The sequence below is a fragment of the Mauremys reevesii genome, linkage group 1, assembly GCF_016161935.1.
Source record: "Mauremys reevesii isolate NIE-2019 linkage group 1, ASM1616193v1, whole genome shotgun sequence".
NCBI classification, from domain to species: Eukaryota; Metazoa; Chordata; order Testudines; family Geoemydidae; genus Mauremys; species Mauremys reevesii.
In genome coordinates this window covers 47251319-47272809 of record NC_052623.1, presented here as the reverse complement: position 1 = coordinate 47272809, position 21491 = coordinate 47251319, and the positions used below count along the sequence as shown (strand labels likewise).

General features: G+C 41.6%; 2 protein-coding genes across 11 annotated transcripts in view; one reads left to right on the top strand and one right to left on the bottom strand.

Annotated features, from left to right (window-relative positions):
* The window catches only part of TNFRSF19 (TNF receptor superfamily member 19), a 101575-nt gene extending 96655 nt beyond the window's left edge, over window positions 1-4920 (bottom strand). Inside the window, exons 1-2 of one of the 2 annotated variants that reach the window (XM_039537076.1) lie at window positions 4825-4920; window positions 4424-4516 (exon numbers count right to left, since the gene is read on the bottom strand). The gene's annotated coding sequence lies outside the window, so the exon portion shown is untranslated. The remainder of the gene's footprint in view (window positions 1-4423; window positions 4517-4824) is intronic. The other variant, XM_039537093.1, reaches the window with a different exon arrangement.
* SACS (sacsin molecular chaperone) overlaps window positions 1-21491 on the top strand; it is a 232554-nt gene that overhangs the window by 1179 nt on the left and 209884 nt on the right. The window lies entirely within an intron of this gene.

Below are 21491 nucleotides of genomic sequence, written 5' to 3'. Positions count from 1 at the left end.
CTCTGGAGAAGTTAATATGTGGCTCCTTGTATAGGCACTGACTTCAGGCTGGAGCTACAGGTGCCAACTTTCCAATGTGCTGGGGGGTGTTCACTGCTTAACCCCTGGCTGTGCCGTAGGCCCTGCCCCAACTCCACCCGTTCCTATCACTTCCCTTGAGCCTGCCATGCCCTCGCTCCCTCCCCGCCCCCCAGCCTCCTGCACACCATGAAACAGCTGATCAGGAGGTGGGGGGGAGGAAGAAGGGGGAGGTGCTGATCGGCAGGGCTGCTGGTGGGTGGGTGTTACTGGAGGAGTGGGGACAGGGAGGGGAGAGATGATGGGGGAGCTGCTGATGTATTACTGTGGCTCTTTTGCAATGTACATTGCTAAATTCTGGCTCCTTCTCAGCTCAGGATGGCTACCCTTGACCTAAGGTGAAACAGGCTGAGATGAGAATCCAGCCCAAAGACTTTCTCTGCCAGTATTTGATTTCAAGGTTCTTTGTTTCTAATGAACCAGTTGATGAAATTGCTAAAACTTAGCAGAGGGTGAATAACAAATTCACTGGAAATGGACTTGGAAGTTATGAATAAAAATATTCAATAAGTAATAGGAATTTTAGATAGCTAATTGCCATCTTTCCGTAATAAGGAATTTTTCAAATCCTCCAAAACAGATGGTAATAATGCCTACCTCTTATTTATGGATGCAGTGTAGTTGTAGCCGTGTCGGCCCCAGGATATTAGCGAGACAAGGTGGGTGAAATAATATCTTTTATTGGACTAACTTCTGTTGATGAGAGGGGCAAGCGTTTGAGTTTCTTTCCCAGACCTGAAAAAGAGCTCTGTGCTTGAAAGCTTGTCTCTCTCACCAACAGAAGTTGGTCCAATAACAGATATTACCTCACCCACCTTAGCTTTTGTTTAGCAGTTTTCATCCATAGAACTCAAACTTTAGAGCTTTATAATGGCATAAAAATAGAGTTCTCTTTCACTAATCATGCAACTGTCTATGATAAAAAGAGAATTTAACATTCAGTTGGGTCATAAGAGGCAAATGGTTCCAACAAGAATAAGTAGCTTATACATTTTTAAAATGTACTTGAACAATTGTATAATTTATTAATGGGGAAAAGTGCCTAATGAGGAATACTTTGTTTTAGCACCCTTGACAAAGGGAACACTGTAGGACACTGGAATTTTTATAAAGAGTGACATACTATATAGTACAACCATGGTACATCTGTTGTGAGTGACAGCTGTTGTGGAGCACTGAGAATTCTACATCCTTCTGCTATTTACAGACAGCTGTTAAAAGTATGTTATCTATTTTGTGTTGACACCTGTAAAACCAGTAAATATTTGTTTCTCTCTGTGGAGTCACTGAGAGTTACTCCTAAGCATCTGAGATTCAGATATTTATTTCAAAGTAATATAATTTTAGATATCACTGATTTTTCCTATGAACATAAAATGGATGAGTCAATTTCATGTAAATTGTGATTTTTGAAAATTAAATGAGGTGATGTTTGATCTCTATTTTAAAAAATGCTAGTTTCTTTTTAGGACTTGGCAAAAATTATAAAAGCAGATTTGTGTTGTTGGGAAGGCACAAGAGAAACAGTTGGGAAGTAACTTAGGTTGACCCTTTTGATAGGGCAAAGTTGCATGACATATCTGTTGTGAAAGCAGGAATTGTGCCGCAATAGGAAATTGGTATCTGTATATCTCAAAGATTAAGATAGATCTAACCTTGTTATGACAGCTGTTGGAAACCATGTCAGCATAGCCTTACAATGTCTTTTGATATTCTTAGCTATTACAAATCTCAAAATGTTTATGATATCTAAAACAATCTGTGAAAATGGATCAGTAATGTTAACCAAGAACTGCTGAAGCCTGTTTAATAAGTAATATTTACATGAGTCCTCATCTAGCCAGATTTGCTTAAAAAAAGCAATGTGAACTCTTTGTGCAGATTAAAACTGAGGATTAATCCATGTTTATACTGTGTTTTGTAAATGTAAAGCCCTAAAATGCCAAGTATTATTATTATTATTAAATCTTTAAAAGCCAGATCCATGAAAGGCTAAATTATTATAGCATTGCTTTTTAAACTAACAAAATGCCTAAGTTTTTTTTCTTGTACTTTGATATCTCCCACTGCGCTCTCACTTTTTAGTGCTCATTTTGCTGTATGCAAGCATTATATTTCAAGCCATTTAAACTGGAAAAGGATCTGTGTTTAACAATTGGGCAAGATTACTTAAAATCCCTGGAATCTCTTGGCAATGTTAGGGCCGGAATACTGCAGTAGTTACTTACGTTGAGTAAGTATTATTCACATTAGTAGTCCTGTTGACTTCAGTAAGTTACTCACTTATGAAAATATTTGCAGGATCAGGCCCTTATGATGACATTTTATTTATGTTTGGCTCATAATACACTGAAATAACTATTTTGATTTCTGATGTGAACTAAAACCAGTGAAATACAGTAGTTTTTTCTACATTTTTCTTACTACTTGACAGCAAATAGCAGATTTAGAAACAGTTTCTCCCAAAAGTAATAGGTAGTACAAGTCAATAAAATAACAAGAAGTTGAGAAAACGATGATCAAGAAAAGATGTCTGCTCAGCAGAATAAAACAGGGAACACATCTTTAAGCACACCAAAAATAATCCATTGAGACAATAATTGTTTTTTCTAAGTAACATACTGCATTTTTATCCTAGCTGTGCCTTTTAAAAATGCCTTTTCTTGACCACATATTATTCATACAGTGCTAATTGCCTTTCTTATAATGTAATAGTCTCTCTAAAAAGGAATGTGAATCTAATTGGCGCTGTGGGAAGTTAATTAGTTGAAATCAGGCCTGGTTGATCCAGGACTGACTTATTAGAATCTCTGGGTATTTGAAAAAAATTAAAATGTGCTTCATATACGTAGTCTAGAATAGCTGGTTGTTTTTTAGTTTGGAATGAAATGAAGTTTGCAAATGAAGCCTGCCTGCATATCTTTAAAATGTGCTGATAATTTTATCTTTTCTTACCTAAGTTTATCCAGGATGGGGAAGATATTTTTACATGTTGTTGTAGCTGCATATACATTTCTAGTAAAGTATAAAGACTTCTGTTTGATGTTTAATAGGTTGATAAACTGTTACTGTTTTTAGCACCCTTTTTGCTGAATATTCAGTATATCATGATTTGTGTCAGCTCTGTTTGTCATCTGCAGTTTTGTAGTAAAATGCTATACTCAAGGTGGATAATTTAAAGTTTAAGGTATTCAAATAGATATTTAGGGCCAGATTTTCAAAAATGCTCAGCACTTGGGTGTTGAACTCCTTTGAAAATCTGGCCTTTCATTAGATTAATAAATGAGAGCTCAGCTCCAATTAAAAACCTGGTTCCAACTGTGGGTGCTGAACATGTGAAAACTTGACTTGACCTCATCTAAAATTCTGTCCCTTAAATATGCTAGTGCACGTTATATAATTCTTAAATACCATGAGTGGATATTCCTCAACCATATTATAGGAATTGGTGGTAGATTTTTAAAAACACACAGTAACTGACTAAATTTAAACATGATTTTGGAGACCTGAATATAAAACATTAGGGATGAAATCCTGGCTGCATTGACCTTAGTGGCAAAACTCCCATTGATTTCATTAGGGCCAGGATTTCATTCTGGGTGTGCTTAAGGATTTTTTAATATTTTATAAAAAATGACTTAAAGGAAGCTAATATCAGACTGAGGTGTTATTTGTATGAGTAAGTATGTGAGGGACTCTATATAGTTTTGCTAGTTTTAAATGCTAAAATGAACAACTTCGCACTTAAAAGTGTCATTACATTTACAAATCAACATATTATTTATAGTTAAAACATACCTTCTGTTTCAAAATGTATCCTGAGTCCACAGTTATTACAATTAAAAGTATTGCTAGGAGAATGAATTATATATAGACTTAGCAAATGGCCTAGGAGGAGGTGAGAGAATAAAGTATACATGGTATGCAAGAGACATAATTAATCTGTTCTTACATTAATTAAAAGAAAAACTGTAATACACTTTTAAGTCCTACAACCTTTGTATTAAATAAATATAAATTGACAAAGCTAAAGACAAAGACTATAAACCCTACAGCATAAAATGGTATACACCAAGAATATTAGTTGAAATTAATTTAATCTTGTTTAGATCTCTGATTTTGTATCTCTTAGGTAGCCTGCCCACAATAAAACTTTGCATAATAGATTTTCCAAATAAAAATGCTGCCTCAACTACTTAACTGCATTCCTACATAGGTCTGTGTCTTTTAAACTGTGTACATTTCAATCAAGATTTGCAAAGTTTTTCATTCTAATATAAATTACCATTGTCAGTTTTGAAAAATCCTGCAATAAAAGATTGCAATGAAATACTAAATGCAGTACCTGCTATATGCTGAAGTTTTTCCAAATGCCAGCCTTTCTGCAAATTAATCCACACTGCCAGAGCTTCTGTATTAACTGCTTTTAACTGACCTCCTTTAAAAAAAGAAGTATGTCAGCACAAGCCCAGACGAAACTACAAATCCAGGAAAATAAAATTAACCATGCAGATCAAAGGCAGAAGAGCACTGAGACCAAATGCTTGTAATCTGATCAGTGATCAGTTGCCATACATCAAAGGCAGTGCTTTGGAGAGGAAAAAGAGTTCTCTTTTCAGCAGGTAGTTGTACTCTTAAATTCTGCCTTCCAATCCTCAAAATCTTTTGTTTAAAAATGGATCACTTTAGTTCTCCCCTGCTCTCTCCCTTTTTTGTGATAGCAGAATGTACATGATTCTTACTTACATGCTTAGAGTTGAGTGGCTGGATTGAGTTCCCAAGCTATGTTGTGAATTGTGTGTTGGAAGCTTTCCTCAGTGCCAGCGGGTTCTGCTTTATCCCTTTCATCTCACTGAACTGCAGATCCCATGACATCATTCAATGCTGTGGGACTGGTTAGAGAGCTATAATACAGCCTGTGGGGGAATACAGCTAAAGAGCAACAAAAGTTTGCATGATTTCTAACCATGTTGGTGCATTGTGAGACACACAAGTCTCATTTCAAAGTTTATCTGTAAGTTTCCTCCCAAGAAGAGAAGTGGAATCCTAGAAGTTTTTTTGTGTGATAAATTTCCTGATAATTTTCAAATGAGGGTATTTAATAGCATTACCCTTGAAAAAACCCACAATTTTCCGCAAAGGTCTGGCTGTCAAACACAGCGATTTATTTACAAATGCTAAGCAATTACAAAAACAACAACAAAAAACCACTTACACATTACTGGTGATGGAAAAGCTTCATGGAAAATGTCTTAAAATTTTTTAACAACTTTTTAACAGCTGAAAAGTTGAGAAGAACTTCCATCCTATTGTGAATTACCATTTAACTTCTTTGATTGGTAGCGATGGGACCAGCACTGATTCCTGGGTTCTCTTCTTCACTGCCGGTTATTGTTTGGTGTTGTGCAAGTCATTTAACCACTCAGGGCCTGATTCAACTGTGCCTCATGGCTCCTTTATGTAAAGGAGCCCAAAAGTTGCCATAAGTGCCCCCCCCCGCCAAGAAATTCTCTGGATATAGGGGCAGTTGCTGGCAGATATACAATCAAAGTAGTTATCTTTACACCTTCAGCACAGGGAGGCTTGTTGGGGGATGGAGGGATATAACCAGGGCTTTACTGCACCCTGGTTATTTCTAGCTACTGGAATGGTCGATAGGGACCATTGACAGCCAGGTGAAAGTAGGGCTATGTGTACACTAGAAATGTTACAGTGGTGCAGCAGCCACCGCTGTAGTGCTGTAATGTAGACACTTATTACAGCAATATAAGAGGTTCTTCCATCGATGTAGTAAATCCACCTCTCCCATGAGGTGGTAGCTAGGTCAACGAAAAGTCTTCTCTTGACCTAGTGGTGTCTGCACCAGGGCTTAGGTCAGTGTGACACTAAGCTCCCCTGTATTCACACCCTACACACTATTGTAATCTTTGTGAAAAACATGCCTTGTGAGGTATCATTTGAAAACTAGTAACTCACTAATCATGAATATTCTCATGATGTATGTACGCGATGTGGTATTAAGCACATGGTGAATTTACACCTAAAGTGTGTGTAAACAAGTTACGTCGGGGAGTTGTTAAACAGGTCTAACCAAAGGATGTTTGTTTTCCTCAATTTACATATAAGCAGTAAACAGACCCATCAAGCTAACAAAGGGTAGAGGCAAACCTCACACTAACAAGTGGGGGAGAAGACAGTATAGTGTATACATACAGCAGGAGAGAGAATCTCAGTCTGGCTTTTACTTTTAAAATAATCCATTTCAAAGGTTTACTGGTCTGTAAAGATATAGGGGGGAGGGGTGATTGGTGACTGAACTTCAAGTGATAGGTAATTGAATCAACTGATTATATACAATATTACTGTATTGTAGATGTGTATCATGAGTAAGGTCTTTTCTGAAAACTAATGATACGCTGGCATAAGAATGGCCATACTGGGTCAGACCAAAGATCCATCTAGCACAGTGTCCTGTTTTCTGAGAGTGGCCAATGCCAGGTGCCCCAGAGGGAATGAACAGACCAGGTAATCATCAAGTGATCCATCCCCTGTTTCCCATTCCCAGCTTCTGTTGATTAATATCATTATGAAATGTATGTATTAACACTATATAACGAATTATGGATAGTTCTTGATATTAGGCTGTATAGTTTGCCTGGACAGGAAGGAGTGTCATAGCTATTTACCTGTCTCCTATGTAAATTAGGAATGGAGCAATTGAAAACAATGGAAGCCTACAGGGAGGGAAGAACAGCATGAAGTCATTCTGCCCCTTGAAGGAAAGTCATTGAAGTTTGGAAGATATAATCATGGAAAGAAACAAGAGTCTTGCAAGCTGAGAAAGATTGGTCCTTGAACCAAGGGGGAGGGGGATTTGAAGTCTCTGGAGCTGAGTATAGATGAGAAACCTGGTTAGGCCAAGATCTTTCACCTAAGATGACAAGGGAAGCCAGCATCTTGTACTTCTCTGGAAGATTCTGACTAGGGGAAAGTCAGTCATGGCTGGGAAGAAGAATGACTGGTGAGAAACTATCCTGAACAAAGCCTGTATCTGGCTAGATTAAGTTTTAGACTTTTAGAAGCATACAGTATTTCCTTGCTTAATGTTGTACTTATGTTCCTGAAAAGTGCTACTTTAAGCAAACGATGTTAAGTGAATCGAATTTCCCAATTAAATGTGGGGGAGGGGGATTAGGTTCCAGGGAATTTTTTTTACCAAACAAAAGATTATATATATATCACACACACACACACACTATAAGTTTTAAACAGTTTACTACTGTACACAGCAGTGATGATTGTGAAGCTTGGTTCAGGTGGTAGAGTCAGAGGATGGAAGAGAGTGAGATATTTCCCAGGGAATGCCTTACTGCTAAATGATGAACTAGCACTCAGCTGGGCCCTCAAGGCGTAACATGTTGTTAATGTAGCCTCACACACTACAAGCGAGCATGAATGGAGGGAGGGGAGACAGCATGACAGAGAAACAGACACACACACACCCTGTGTGTGAGAGAGATGTGCATTGCTCTTTAAGTATGCTGACCCAACTCTTAAGTACACTGCCCTTTTATGTAGATCAGCAAGTTGAGACAGAGGCTGCTGCCAGCAAGCTCCCTCCGTCCTGAGCCCTGTCGTGTCCGTTTCTCCCCCTCCCCCGCACTATGTTGATGGGGTAAAGGAGTGGGGGGCAGGAGCAGGGGGGAAGGGGACACCCTGACATTAGCAGCCTTCTTCCCTCCCCCCCCACCCCCCGGCACAGCAAGGAGGAGGCTCCTGGGAGCAGCTCCAAGGCAGAGGGCAGGAGCAGCACAGGGCAGTGGTGAGAGGGACAGCTAAACTGCTGGCAATTGATAGCCTGCTGGGCGGCTGCCGCACAGGGAACTTAGGAGAGCGGGGAGCTGATGCGGGGCTGACGGTCCACCCTGGTTCCAAGCCCCCACCAGCTAGCTCCAACAGGGTGCTCTTTCTGCAAGCAGTGGACAAAGAGGCGCCTGCCAAACAATATTATAAGGGAGCATTGCACAGCTTTAAACGAGCATGTTCTCTAATTGATCAGCAACGTAACAACTTTAACCAGGATGACTTTAAGTGAGGAGTTGTATTTTGTTTGGTTTTACTTCTACTTGAACTCACTTAATCCGATATCTGTTTTGTTAATAAATTTATATTTTAACCATAAACCAAGTTAATAAGCTGTCATGTTTTTTGTGACATTTTCTCTGAACTGTCCAGGAAAAGGCTGGACACTGCAGATCACCTGGTTTTGGGGAAATTCAGGACTGGGAGTGTGTTGGGATCACCTTGCTGGTTGTAACCAAGGCTGGTGGAAGCCAGAGGGGGGGCTGTAGACAGGTTGCCGGGGTCAGAGCTGCTGAACCAGGATTGTCTAGCACACACATTCAGGGTGTGATCTGCATGCAGTTCAAAATACTGCCTGGATCTGTGTTGGGGGTTGAACCAGTCCCTAGCAAGCTTCAATACAGTGGAGATATAAAAGTGACAAACTGAAGGTCACCGTCTCCTGGTCCCTTAGCCAAGGACAACTTTGGCCTATGGATGAATTCAGCCCTCTGTGCTTCACTGTAACCCTCTGTAAAATAGATATAATATATAGGGGTGTTTGTATTGTATCCAGCGCTGCTGCTGGTTGTCCCAGTGTACCAGTTTCCTAGATTTTGGCAATTGTACCACATGCTCAGAGGCAAATGTTTGTAGGCACGTGAGGCATAATGTTTGGTGGGTTCTGCTAAACACTTTGAGCAAATGAAGATTCCTTTACCAGAGCTGCCAAAAATAAAAGGTGCATCTAACTTAGACACAATTATTTTAATGCTTAGAACAAAAGATAAGTCAGCAGTTCCTAACACAGTTCCTAGAGCAGTCCAGTACCAGGGTAGTCAGGACCTTCCCCCCCCCGTCCTGGATGCAGGCTGCACTTCTTCTCCTCCTGTTATGGTGTTAAGGAGTAAGTCTATACAGCTCTTGCCATTCTCAGCCTACAGGCTGCCTGGCCTCTCCCAAGCCAGCTACCAGGCTGTTGTTTCCTGCTTTCACAGCCTCGAATCTCTCCTGCACCTGTCCCCTGTGACTTCAGTCTGTTCTTCCTTTTCTGTACTTAAGTATTTAGGAGCCCTCTACTGGATGAATGTTGAAGTGGAAATAACCCATTGCATACTGAGTGGTCAGGCTCATTACAACAGTAATTAACATTTACGAAGTGCTTTGAGATCCTCCTATGAAAGTTGTTATAGAAACATGAAGTTTTTCCTCATGATAGCTTTCACTTACATAGTACCTTTCATCTATGATCTCAATATACTATTACAACCAATTATTCTCAAAGTACCCAATAAGAGATTTTTTTTAAACAAATGGAGAAACCCACAGTGGGCCAGATCTTCAGATGGTGTAACTTGTCATTGCTCCATTGATTTCAATTCAGTTATGACAATTTATACAAATTGAGGATCTGGCCCAGTGAGGTGAAATGACTTGCTCCAGGTCACACAAAGCAAGAGCCAGACATAAAACCACAATTCCTGATTCCCAGTCCTATGCTCCAACCCCTAATTCACACATAGATGTCACATAGATCAGAAAAAAAATACCAACAAAATAAAAATCAGAACTTTTATATGTTGAGACGCTTGAAATTGGTGTTTTTATTTTAATCGATCAATAAGCATCTATATAGAACCATTATATCTAGGGCTAGATAACTAATCTTTATGGCCCTGATCCAGCAATACACATTCTTCACTTTAAGCGCGAGTACTGTCCTGGGTCTTGATTCTGCTCTTACTAAAGTCAAAGGCAAAACTCCTATTGATTTCAATGGTGCAGGACCAGACCCCTAGCAAATAGTCCAATTGGCTTTAATAGGACTACTCATGTGCTTAAAGTTAAGCACGTTTAAGATCTTTACTGGATCAAGGCCTATAACGGTTTAAGCAAATAAATGGGAGTCAAGAAACCTACAATCTGTTCCTGGTTCTGCCACCGGCTTGCTGTGTGAAAGTCACCCTCTGTACATATTGGTTTCTCCTTGCGCACAATGGGGATAGTAATGTTTTCTGACTTTTGAAAAGTATTTTGAGATATTTAGATGAAAAGAATATATAAATGCAAAATATTCTTAGTATTAGTTAATAATAGCTGCTGATTCAGCTATGAGGAATCAGCAGAATATGGTTTCTCAGACTGTTGGACTCCACATAGAAAAAATGCTCTGTATGTGCAAAGTACAATTATTCTTAGTAGTAATTTAAGATTACAAACCTTAATCTTCCTGTCTTTTTAAAGCTTATGAAACAGAGAACAAAGAACAAACCTTTTAATCTTTACTTTTATTTAAATCCAAGAGAACTAATGGTGTTACCTTTTGCAAACAATCATTGCTTCTAAAAGAAAGCCCTTTGAAGTGAACTGTGAGGGTTCTTTCCACTCTCTATACCTCATCCTCCCACTTCATTTCAATGCTGGCAGTTCCAGTTTTGCTATGGAGACATGGAATGGATTTGTCATCAGCTGATGTTCCTGAAAGAAGAAATGTGTATATGTAGGGAGAAGGGTATAAATGAAGGTTAAAATAGGAGTGAGCAATTCTGGTAATTGTATTTAAAGAAGAGCAGAAAGTGGAAATTAGACAAAGGTGCAGTGACTTCCAGTTTGCTTACAGTTTTTCCAGTAATGTATTCTTTAGGAGTTGATTCGTAGCTGTGACATCATACCTTTCAAATTTACATAATACTTTCCTTAGTATCTCAATTACTATACACATCACCAAAGAGCCCAACCGGCATGTTAAAATCTTATTTTGGACCATCTACATCCAAACAACAGAACTATGCATTTACCAAAATATGTTTTCACCACTCTGTTTTTTAAGCCTACTGCAATATTATTAAGCATTCCTGGAGCATTGGTGCACTTCTCAGGTGACTGAAGGCAACACAGCCTTTGGCTGTGCTCTCATAAGCTATCCAAAGTGTGCACCAATGGCAAAGGAATGCACTCATGGTTGTGCCTTATTGCTTAATTAAGAAAGAAGCTAAGATGTTTCCCCCATTTATTGAGGGTTTAACGCTCCTTTACTGAGAGAATCTATTGCAACTTTCTACCTGCTGGGGTTTCTGAAGCTCTTTGCACCAGCATGCACACTTTAATAGTGTAACATTCTTTTCAGAGGTACTGGTACTGTTGTGTTGATGAACTGACTTCCCCAAGGCTATTGGAGCTAGATCAACAATGTTATTAATGTAGGTAGAACAGGAGGACTGGATAGAAATTTGTGTTCTTGAAGGATGCTTTTAGAGGATTATTTTTCTCTGTCTAACTTAAATAAATGTATCTCTACATTCGAGTACCTTTATCTCAGGAACATTTTATTGTTGTTATGTAATATATTTATATTCTTGTAGCACCTGAAAGCCTCAAACAGGCTAGGCCATATTGTGTGGGCATTATATAAACAAATAATAAATGTCAGTCTGTATTTCAACGAGCGTACAGTCTAAAAGATGATGTAACTGTGTGTGAGAGAGACAAACAAGCAGGCTAGATGGAGTTGGGGCTATCAGTTGACAAACTTTAATAGGATTTGTACGATTATCTGGATAGTGTTAGTGATCACAGCTGGCTATCTGCCTAGTTTTTATCAAAATGTGTATTTATAAGTATTTAATTTAAGCAATTTACTGTAGCAAAACAATTGCAAACAATTGAAGAGCAACTAGTGTAGACAAAGCAATGTTTGTTAGCTAGTTGTGGTTAACTTTGGGGGGAACCTTAAACACACCCTGAGAAGCATGACCACATCTCCATCTTCAAACAAATATTAGTTTACTGTTATTTTCACTTTCCAGTTCAAAATTGCCCCAATTTTTTTAAACCTGCCACAGTCTGCCTCGCAGATCTTGTATCTACTCCTTTCCCCTCCTATGTCTGTTCTCCTTTCTGTCAGTCTTATCAAGCACTGGCTCTCGTTCTCACTCAGTTTCATCAGTGTTATGAGAATCTTCTCCCCTGTAGCCTCTGCTGTGGAGAGCAGCCTTCTTTTATTGCTCTACCTTATCAGCTTTCCATTTTTTTTTCAAATCTTTGGTAAAATATTTCTCTCTCTGCCATTATTTTTTAATATTCCATTTCTAGATGGAAGATATTTTGGGATATAATGTGTATGAAACTTGCTATGCAGTCTAAGACCCCAATTCAGCAAGGTGTAGTTAAGCCTATACCTAACTTCAAGTATGCGAGTAATCCTATTGAAATCAATGGATTATCTACATGCTTAAAATTAATAGGCACATGCCTTGCTGAAGCAAGACCTAAAGCTGTAAATACAATGATCCAGATCCTCAGTTGATATTATGACTTCAACAGAGTTAAATCAATGCATACCAAATAAGGGTCAGGCCTATCATTACTGAAGTTGGCATTATTTTGGGTCTTCTGACTTCTTTGTAGCAAATGACATAAAATATTGTGCTCTGTATTTTAAATTGTGTACTCCAAGTACACACAGTGCAAGCAGCCAGTCACAATTTCAGAAATTGCTGTGCTAAGTACTGGCAGCTCCCTTTGAAGTCAGTAAGAGTTGCAGATGCTCCACATTTCTGCAGATTAGGCTGTAGGAGTCTAAAGTTGATCACTCAAAAATTGAGGCATTCAAAAATTACAAGTCACCTTTGAAAATGTGGACTTTATTATTTATAAAGCTAAAGGAGGTTTGGGGGTAGGAATAGCTCAGTGGTTTGAGAATTGACGTGCTAAACTTAGGGTTGTGAGTTCAGTCCTTGAGGGGGCCACTTAGGGATCTGGGGCAAAATCAGTACTTGGTCCTGCTAGTGAAGGTAGGGGGCTGGACTCAATTAACTTTCAGGGTCCCTTCCAGTTCCATGAGATAGGTATATCTCCATTTATTATTATTAAGATATAGAAAACAACTTGAGGCCCTGTTTGGTAAAGCATTTAAGGGAGTTAGACTAGATCAGTGGTTCTCAAACTTAATTGCACCATGACCCCCTTCTGACAACAATTACTACATGACCCCAGGGGCGGGGGCAGAACATAACCTTAGCTCCCCTGCCCAGGGCTGAAGCCCTGGGAGTTTGGCTTTGTCCCTGGGTGGTGGGGCTAGGGCTTCGGCCCTGGGCCCCAGCAAGTCCAACACCAGCCTGGCGACCCATTAAAATGGGGGTCAGGACCCCAAAGTGGGTCCTGACCCACAGTTTGAGAACTCCTGGACTAGATGACCCTTGCAGTCCCTTCCTACCCTATGATTTTCTGCTTAAATCCATCCCTGTTCAGCAAAGCACCTAAGCATGTGCTGAAGTTCGAGCACATGAAAGTCAATGGGGCTTAAGCACATGTTTAGATGCTTTGCTGAATAGGAACAGATTGTTGAATTAGGGCCTGACCCACATGTAGTTTATGGAGATTCAGTTTAAACACAAACAACCATTTTTTTCACCAGAAGAAGATAATGCAGCTGACTCATGGAGCAGCACTGATGTTATTTTTGGATGAGTTTTTCCTCACTTCTGATAAAAAATAGAATTCTTCTGTGAGGATAAAGGAAGGAAAACAGGAACACTTAGAAAAAAAGACTAATTCGTTACAGACTGCCACCATTCTTAATGCTAACTATTAAATCTATTTAACAAGTAGTTAAATAGAAATCTGAATAGAGATGATACCTTAAGGAAAGGATAACTAGGAAAAGTCTTTAAACCAGTTCTCTAGAGCCCTGGTTTCAATACCTCATTTATTCACCGCATTTTATCCTGAGGGAGTTGATGGATTTGATTATTTTTAATCATTTATCTTTAATATGATATAATGAGCTATAATTTCCCAGTATGGTGTAGTAAAAGCTAATGTTCTTCAGTTTACAAGATATCTTGCATATTGCCTGCAAATATAAAAATGCCAAAAGAATAAGAATTGTTTGCAGTGTTGGTGTAGCTGTGTTGTTCCCGTATATTAGAGACAAGGTGGGTGAGGTAATATCTTCTATTGGACCAACTTCTCTTGTTGAAAGAGACAAGCTTTCAAGATTCTCTCTTCCAACAACAGAATTTGGTGCGATAAAACACATTATCTTTCCTGCCTTGTCTCCCTAAAATAATAAGAGGACAGAGAAACAATAGATCTTGTTACATATTTTTTTAAAAGCATCAGACTCAGTAGACAGTCAGTGCCAGTTTGTTAAAGCAGCTGTTCTTCAGTTGATACTCCTCTGGTTTTGGTCTAGATTACTGGACCTAGTTTGGACATGTACTTCCTAGTCCACAGTTTGTAAATCTTTAATTAGTTTTCCCTGTTTTATTTCCCCAGTTTACTTTACCCCACCTTAAAATTCTATCATCTTTTCTTGCATAAAACAAACAAAATAGAACAGCAACAAAATGATATAAGGATAAACATGTGAGGTGCAACGAGAAAGTTAAATGAAGGTGTCATGTTCCCTCCCCACTTTGAACTCTGGGGTACAGATGTGGGGACCCGCATGAAAGGCTCCCTAAGCTTATTTCTACCAGCTTAGGTTAAAAACTTCCCCAAGGCACAAATCCTTTCCTTGTCCTTGGACGGTATTGCTGCCACCACCAAGTGATTTAGACAAAGATTCAGGAAAAGGACCACTTGGAGTTACTATCTCCCCAAAATATCCCCCCAAATCCCTTCACCCCCTTTTCTGGGGAGGCTTGAGAATAATATAACAACTAATTGCCTTTAATAAAAGTACACACCAGACCCCTTATTTTTAGGACATTAAAATGAATCAGGTTCTTAATAGAAGAACTTTATTATAAAGAAAAAAGTAAAAGAAGCACCTCTGTAAAATCAGGATGGGAGGTAATTTTACAGGGTGATAAAAAGATTTAAAACACAGAGGATTCTCCTTTAGACTCAACTTCAAAGCTACAAAAACAGGAATAAACCATTCTCCTAGCACAGGTAAAATTCACAAGCTAAAACAAAAGATAATCTAACGCATTTCATTGCCTTTACTTACAATTTCTGTGATTTTAGATGTATTGTTACAAGGTATCTTTTCAAGAGATGGTTTACCTGCTTGGTCTCTCTCTCTCTATCCAGAGGAAACAAAGAAAGAGAGCACAAACAAAACCTCCCTCCCCACCCCACCCTGATTTGAAAGTATCTTCTCTCCCCATTGGTCCTTCTGGTCAGGTGCCAACTAGGTTAATTGAAGTGATTAACCCCTTACAGGTAAGTAATTCTGTACCTCTGGCCAGGAGAGATTTTATGTTACTACATACATAAAGGTTGTTACCCTTCCCTTTATATTTATGACAAAAGGTGAGTCAATGAATATGATTTATTAATACCTTCAAAGTAACAATATAAACAACGAAAAGTAATTATTAACAGTTCTAGAATATGGTAGGATAAGAAGCGATGGCCAGAAGCAAGGGCAGAAAACATTTAGCCTAGATATTAGGAAAATGTTCCTCACCGTGAAACCTAGATATTAGGGAAATGTTCCTTACCATGAAAGCAATTGAGCAGTGGAATAGACGACTAAGAGAGGTGGTTGAGCCACAATTGCTATCTCCTACCTACTATATGCCAACTCCTTGCTGACCTTCCTTAAAAAACTCCTTCTAAAAACCCACCTTTTCTGTGAAACATTCATGATCTAATGCTGTAATATAACTGTGTTTGTCTGCTTGCATCCGAAGAAGTGGGTATTCACCCACGAAAGCTCATGCTGCAAAACTTCTGTTAGTCTATAAGGTGCCACAGGATTCTTTGCTGCTTCTACAGAACCAGACTAACACGGCTACCCCTCTGATACTTGTGTTTGTCTTGTGTTGTATTTGTTTTGCTTTTAGATGGTAAGCTACTTGGAATAGGGAGTGTTACTTATTTAGTACATGTCACTTACTGTCCAATCCCATTTGCATTGTTATGTAAGTAATTTAAAAATGGGCTAGACATTAGTGAGAATGGAAACATGGGTAGTTCTCTAAAATATGAGAGATTTAGCTGGATTCAAGTGATTTTCTGGCCTTATAAATGTGTGTAATAATAACACACCACGCTGAACCTGCTGGCTTATTGCACGGCACTGTGTGAACCTTCAGGTAAACATCGAGCAAGTAGAGAACTACATAACATCTAGGTTACAGGAAACAGAAGTTCAACCTTAGGTCAGAGGTACTGTCTCAGGAGAGAGCCAAAACCTGTACAGGAGCAGGGAGAGCAGGTCACAGCCAGCAGCCTGGGAGGTGGCTATGGAAGGAAGACTGGGTAGTAGGCAGCCTGGAGGTTGGAGGGCCTGTAAGCAACCAGAGAGCTGGACAGACGCACCCTGCTACTGGCTGGGGGCCAGCAATACCTGCAGGAGGACAACATGAAGGTTCTCAGTGAGATTGGTTTACCCTTATTCTCTTCTACTGGACAATCCTTGGACTGAGGACTTTTGGTTCTTCAAGTGTCCTCTTCATATTCCCACTCAAGGTTGCGCCAGCTGGTGCAGCCTATACGGTGAAACTTCCTCATAGCAGTGCTGTTGGAGCACTCACTTGCCCTTTTTTGCTTTTGGATCCACCATGGAGAATGTAGACAGAGTTGTAACAGCTAATAACTAACAAACAATAAGAATGGAGGTCTGATCTTACACATCATATTACAGGAGGTCTCAAAATTTGCCTCCAGCTTTCTCACAGAGATCCAGATCTTGGCACTAACACTCTCACAAGAGCAGGTCTAGGGATAAAATGCCATAGGGTGCTTATAAATGGGACCCAATATCTTATCATTGGCCATGTTGGACCCCAGTGGACACATTTCCAGCTTTGCAAGCTTCTCCAATGCCTCACCCATCTATCTTCTTTAAGGCAACAAGAAATACCCAGTGTCGATCCCCGTATCAATCTTGGTACCAGGCAGGTAGTAGAGGTGGCATAGACAGGACCAGACTCATCTCATAGAAATTCAGTGCATGATCAACCTGTACAGCCACCACTGACCACATTATCGTCCTCTTCTGATGAGGCAACAGTGTTGGAGTCATCATGTTCCCCAAATCCGAACAATTATAATACCTACCAGGAACTTTTAAAAAGGGTAGTTAGTTCCCTGTGTATCCAAGTGAAAATGGTGAAGGACAATCCATTTAAATTAGTGAATATCTTCCACGCTTCAGGAGCTGGTAGAGTGGCTCTACCAATTAATGAAATTATCCTAGAGACCACAAAAATTGTGTGGCAAACTCTTGCATTTCTTCCACCTATAGCTAAGAGAACAGAGAGGAGGCACCAAGAACACTTCTGTTCACACCCCACCCTAGGATTTTTGATAGTGACTGTGGTCAATGAAAACTCAAGGCAAGACATTCCAAATCCACCTCTAAAAATAAAGAATATAAAAAACTAAATTTTTTTGGTAGAAGGGTTTATTTGACCTTGGGATTACAAATCAGAATTGCAAACCACTAGCCTTTCTTAGTCAGATATGATTTTTCTGTTGGGGATAATATGGCTAAATTAGTGATAAGGCAAATAAGAGTATCAGGGCATGCTTAATGAAAGCTGTCTGGTACTAGAACCTCATTTGAAGCAGTCTTGGTGAAAACTCTGCAGATTAGCGTGACGGCATTTATAATCATGATGCATCGTTTCTCTTGGCTGCAATCATCTGGGATCCAGCAGAGGTCCAGCAGATGATAGAGAAGTGTCCATTTGATGGTCCTAATTTGTTTTCTAGGAAGACAGATGAACTGCTGCATTCTTAAAAGACTCTAGAGCAACACTTAAGACTCTGGGCGTTTACACCTCAGGTCTTAAGAGGAAGCAGTTGTGTCCTCATACTAAGGCCTGGTCCACACTAGGACTTTAATTCGAATTTAGCAGCGTTAATTCGAATTAACCGTGCACCCGTCCACACCAGGAAGCCATTTAATTCGACATAGAGGGCTCTTTAGTTCGAATTCTGTACTCCTCCCCGACAAGGGGAGTAGCGCTAAATTCGACATGGCCATGTCGAATTAGGCTAGGTGTGGACGGAAATCAACCTTAGTAGCTCCGGGAGCTATCCCACACTGCACCACTCTGTTGACGCTCTGGACAGCAGTCCGAGCTTGGATGTTCTGATCAGCCACACAGGAAAAGCCCCGGGAAAATTTGAATTCCTTTTCCTGTCTGGCCAGTTTGAATCTCATTTCCTGGTTGGACATCGGGGCGAGCTCAGCAGCACTGGCAACGATGCAGAGCTCTCCAGCAGAGGAGTCCAGGCAATCTCTGAATAGAAAGAGGGCCCCAGCATAGACTGACCGGGAAGTCTTGGATCTGCTCGGTGTGTGGGGTGAGGAGTCTGTGCTTTAGGAGCTGCGCTCTAAAAAACGGAATGCAAAGACCTACGAGAAGGTCTCCAAAGCCATGACAGACAGAGGATCCAGCCGGGATGCAATGCAGTGCCGCCTGAAAATCAAGGACCTGAGACAAGGCTACCAGAAGACCAAAGTGGCAAACGGACGCTCCGGAGCCTGCCACCACTGCCCCACCAGTGACCGTGGATTCTGACGATGGGATAGTGTCGGCGGCCAGTTCCTCGGCGATGTTCGCGGACGGGGAAGATGAGGAAGGGTTTGTGGAGGATGAGGCAGGCGACAGCGCTTACAACGCTGGTTTCCCCGACAGCCAGGATCTCTTCATCACCCTCACGGAGAGCCCCTACCAACCCTCCCCGGCCGTTAACCCAGACCCTGAATCAGGGGAAGGATCAGTCGGTAAGTGCTTAAAACAGGTAAACTTTTATTATTAATGGAACAGGAATCTGAACTATGTGAAAAGGAGGTCTATATATATGGGGATAGAACAGAAATCCTCCTGGGAGATCTCCACGAAGCTCTCCTGGAGGTAATCGTAAAGCCTCCGCAGGAGGTTCCTGGGGAGAGCTGCCTTATTGGGTGCTCCGTGGTAGCACACTTTTCTGCGCCAGGCTTTCATGAGGTACTCAGGGAGCATTGCCTCCCCGAGCACGGCTGCATAGGGCCCTGGTTTGTGCTGGCTTTCACACAGCATGCGCTCTCTATCTCCCTCAGTGACCGTCCTCAGGGTGATCTCGCTCGGAGAGTCCTGCATCTAATTAGGGGAATTACTGTAATGTTATGCCTGGTCCAAAGTATTTTTAAAAAATCTCTGGACAGACGGCGTAGCAGAGAGTCAGCACGCTGCTGCGTGACAAGCGTAACGGAAAGCCAAAGAATCAAATGGACGCTCATGGAGGGAGGGGGGACTGAGGACGCAAGGTATCCCACAGTTCCTGCAGTCTCCGAAAAGCATTTGCATTCTTGGCTGATCTCCCAATACCTGTACGGTCAAACACATTGTCCGCGGCGGTTCAGGGCATAGCTCGTCAATGTACCCCCCTCCCCCACCCCCAGAAGGAAAAGAAAAAAAAATCGTCTCTTGACTCTTTTAAATGTCACCCTATGTGTACTGAATGCTGCTGGTAGACGCGATGCTGCGGCACTGTACTGTAGCATCCTCTCCCCCCACCCCGCCTCATGGGTGGCTGATGGTGCAGTAAGACTGATATCCGTCGTCATCATCATCAGCCTTGCTGTAGATGGTGTAGTGCAATATGACTGGTACCCGTCCTCGTCATCAGCCCATAAGTAGACGGCCTGCTAACCGTCTTCATCATAGCAACAGGGGGCTGAGCTCCATCAGCCCCCGCCCTTCATGTGTAAAGAAAAGATTCTGTACTGCCTGGACTGTCATAGCAGCAGGATGCTGTTTTCCTCTCCCCCACACTGCTTAATGTCCTGTCTGGACAATCATAGCAGCTGGAGGCTGCCTTCCCCTCATTTCATTTCAGTAACAAGTCACTGTTTCTTATTCCTGCATTCTGTATTATTTCAGCACACAAATCAGGGGACACTGCAACGGTAGCCCGGGAAGGCTGGGGGAGGAGGGAAGCAACAGGTGGGGTTGTTGCAGGAGCACCCCCTGTGAATGCCATGCAGCTCATCATTCCTGCATAATCTGACACGGAGCAGCTGTGCTCTCTGGTTCTCTGAAACACTGGCTCTCTACTACACTAGCCCCATATTCTATGCAGGAATTATTCTATTTTTAGATACCATAAAGGAGGGATTGACTCGGGGAGTCATTCCCAGTTTTGTCTTTTGCGCCCCCAGCTGATCTCGGCCAGGGGCACCTATGACAGCAGCAGAAGGTATAATGCAATACGGCTGGTAACCATCATCACCTTGCCAATTTACAATGGCATGGTAGATGGTACAGTATGGCTGATAACCATCTCTGCTGTCATGCAAAAGCAAATGAATGCCGCTGTGTAGCGCTGCTGAATCGCCTTTGTCCGCGGCATCTAGTACACATACGGTAACAGTGACAAAAGGCAAAACAGTCGCCATGGTTGCCACGCTATGGCGTCTGCCAGGGTAATCCAGGGAAAACGGGCTTGAAATGATTGTCTGCCGTTGCTTTCCCAGAGGAAGGAATGAGTGACTACATGTACCCAGAACCACCCGTGACAATGAAATTTGCACCATCAGGCACTGGGATCTCAACCCGGAATTCCAAGGGTCGGGGGACACTGCGATGGGGTGGAACAGGGGCAGAGTTTATGCTTTCCGGATTGCCTGCAGCAGGAGTGCGCACGAGATAGGTGCTGTGCATGCTCTTGTTCACAGACACAGACTAGACTGTGTTCATTGTTCGCAAAAATGTATCTTTGCAAGGAATTCACTCCCTTTTTCCCATCACACAGCTTCGACTGTCTCCAGACCTGCCACAGCATCCCCCTCACAGAGGCTGGCAAAGATTAGGCAGCGAAAGAAAAAGACACGGGACGAGATGTTCACTGAACTTATGGGGTGCTCCCGAGACGAGGCGGACCAGCAGAGCCAGTGGAGGGAGACCCTCTCTCTGTACCAGCGCTCACACAGCGAACAGGAGGAGAGGTGGCGTGAGGAAGACAAGCAGGCGACTCAAACGCTGCTTGGACTAGTGAGGGAGCAAACGGACATGCTCCGGCACCTTGTGCATGTTCTGCAGGACCGCAGGCAGGAGGACAGAGCCCCCCTGCAGTGTATCTGCAACCGCCCTCCCCCGCCACAAAGTCCCATACCCCCCTCACCCAAAATAACCAGAAGGAGGGGCGCCAGGGGCGTTACAACTGTCACTGCACCCCAGCAGATTGCTCAAGTACCCAAAAGCTCTCATACCCTACATTTTGAGAAGTCCTTTCCTTCCCGCCTCACCCAAGCCCCCGTCCCAGTTTCATCCCCTAACTGGCTAGTTGATAATAAAAAATACTTTTCTGTTAATTACTGTTTCCGTCATGTTCTTTTAGAGGAGACTGTGTTTGAAGGGGGGGAAGGGGGTTGGTAATTGGACAGGACAATCACCTTTACC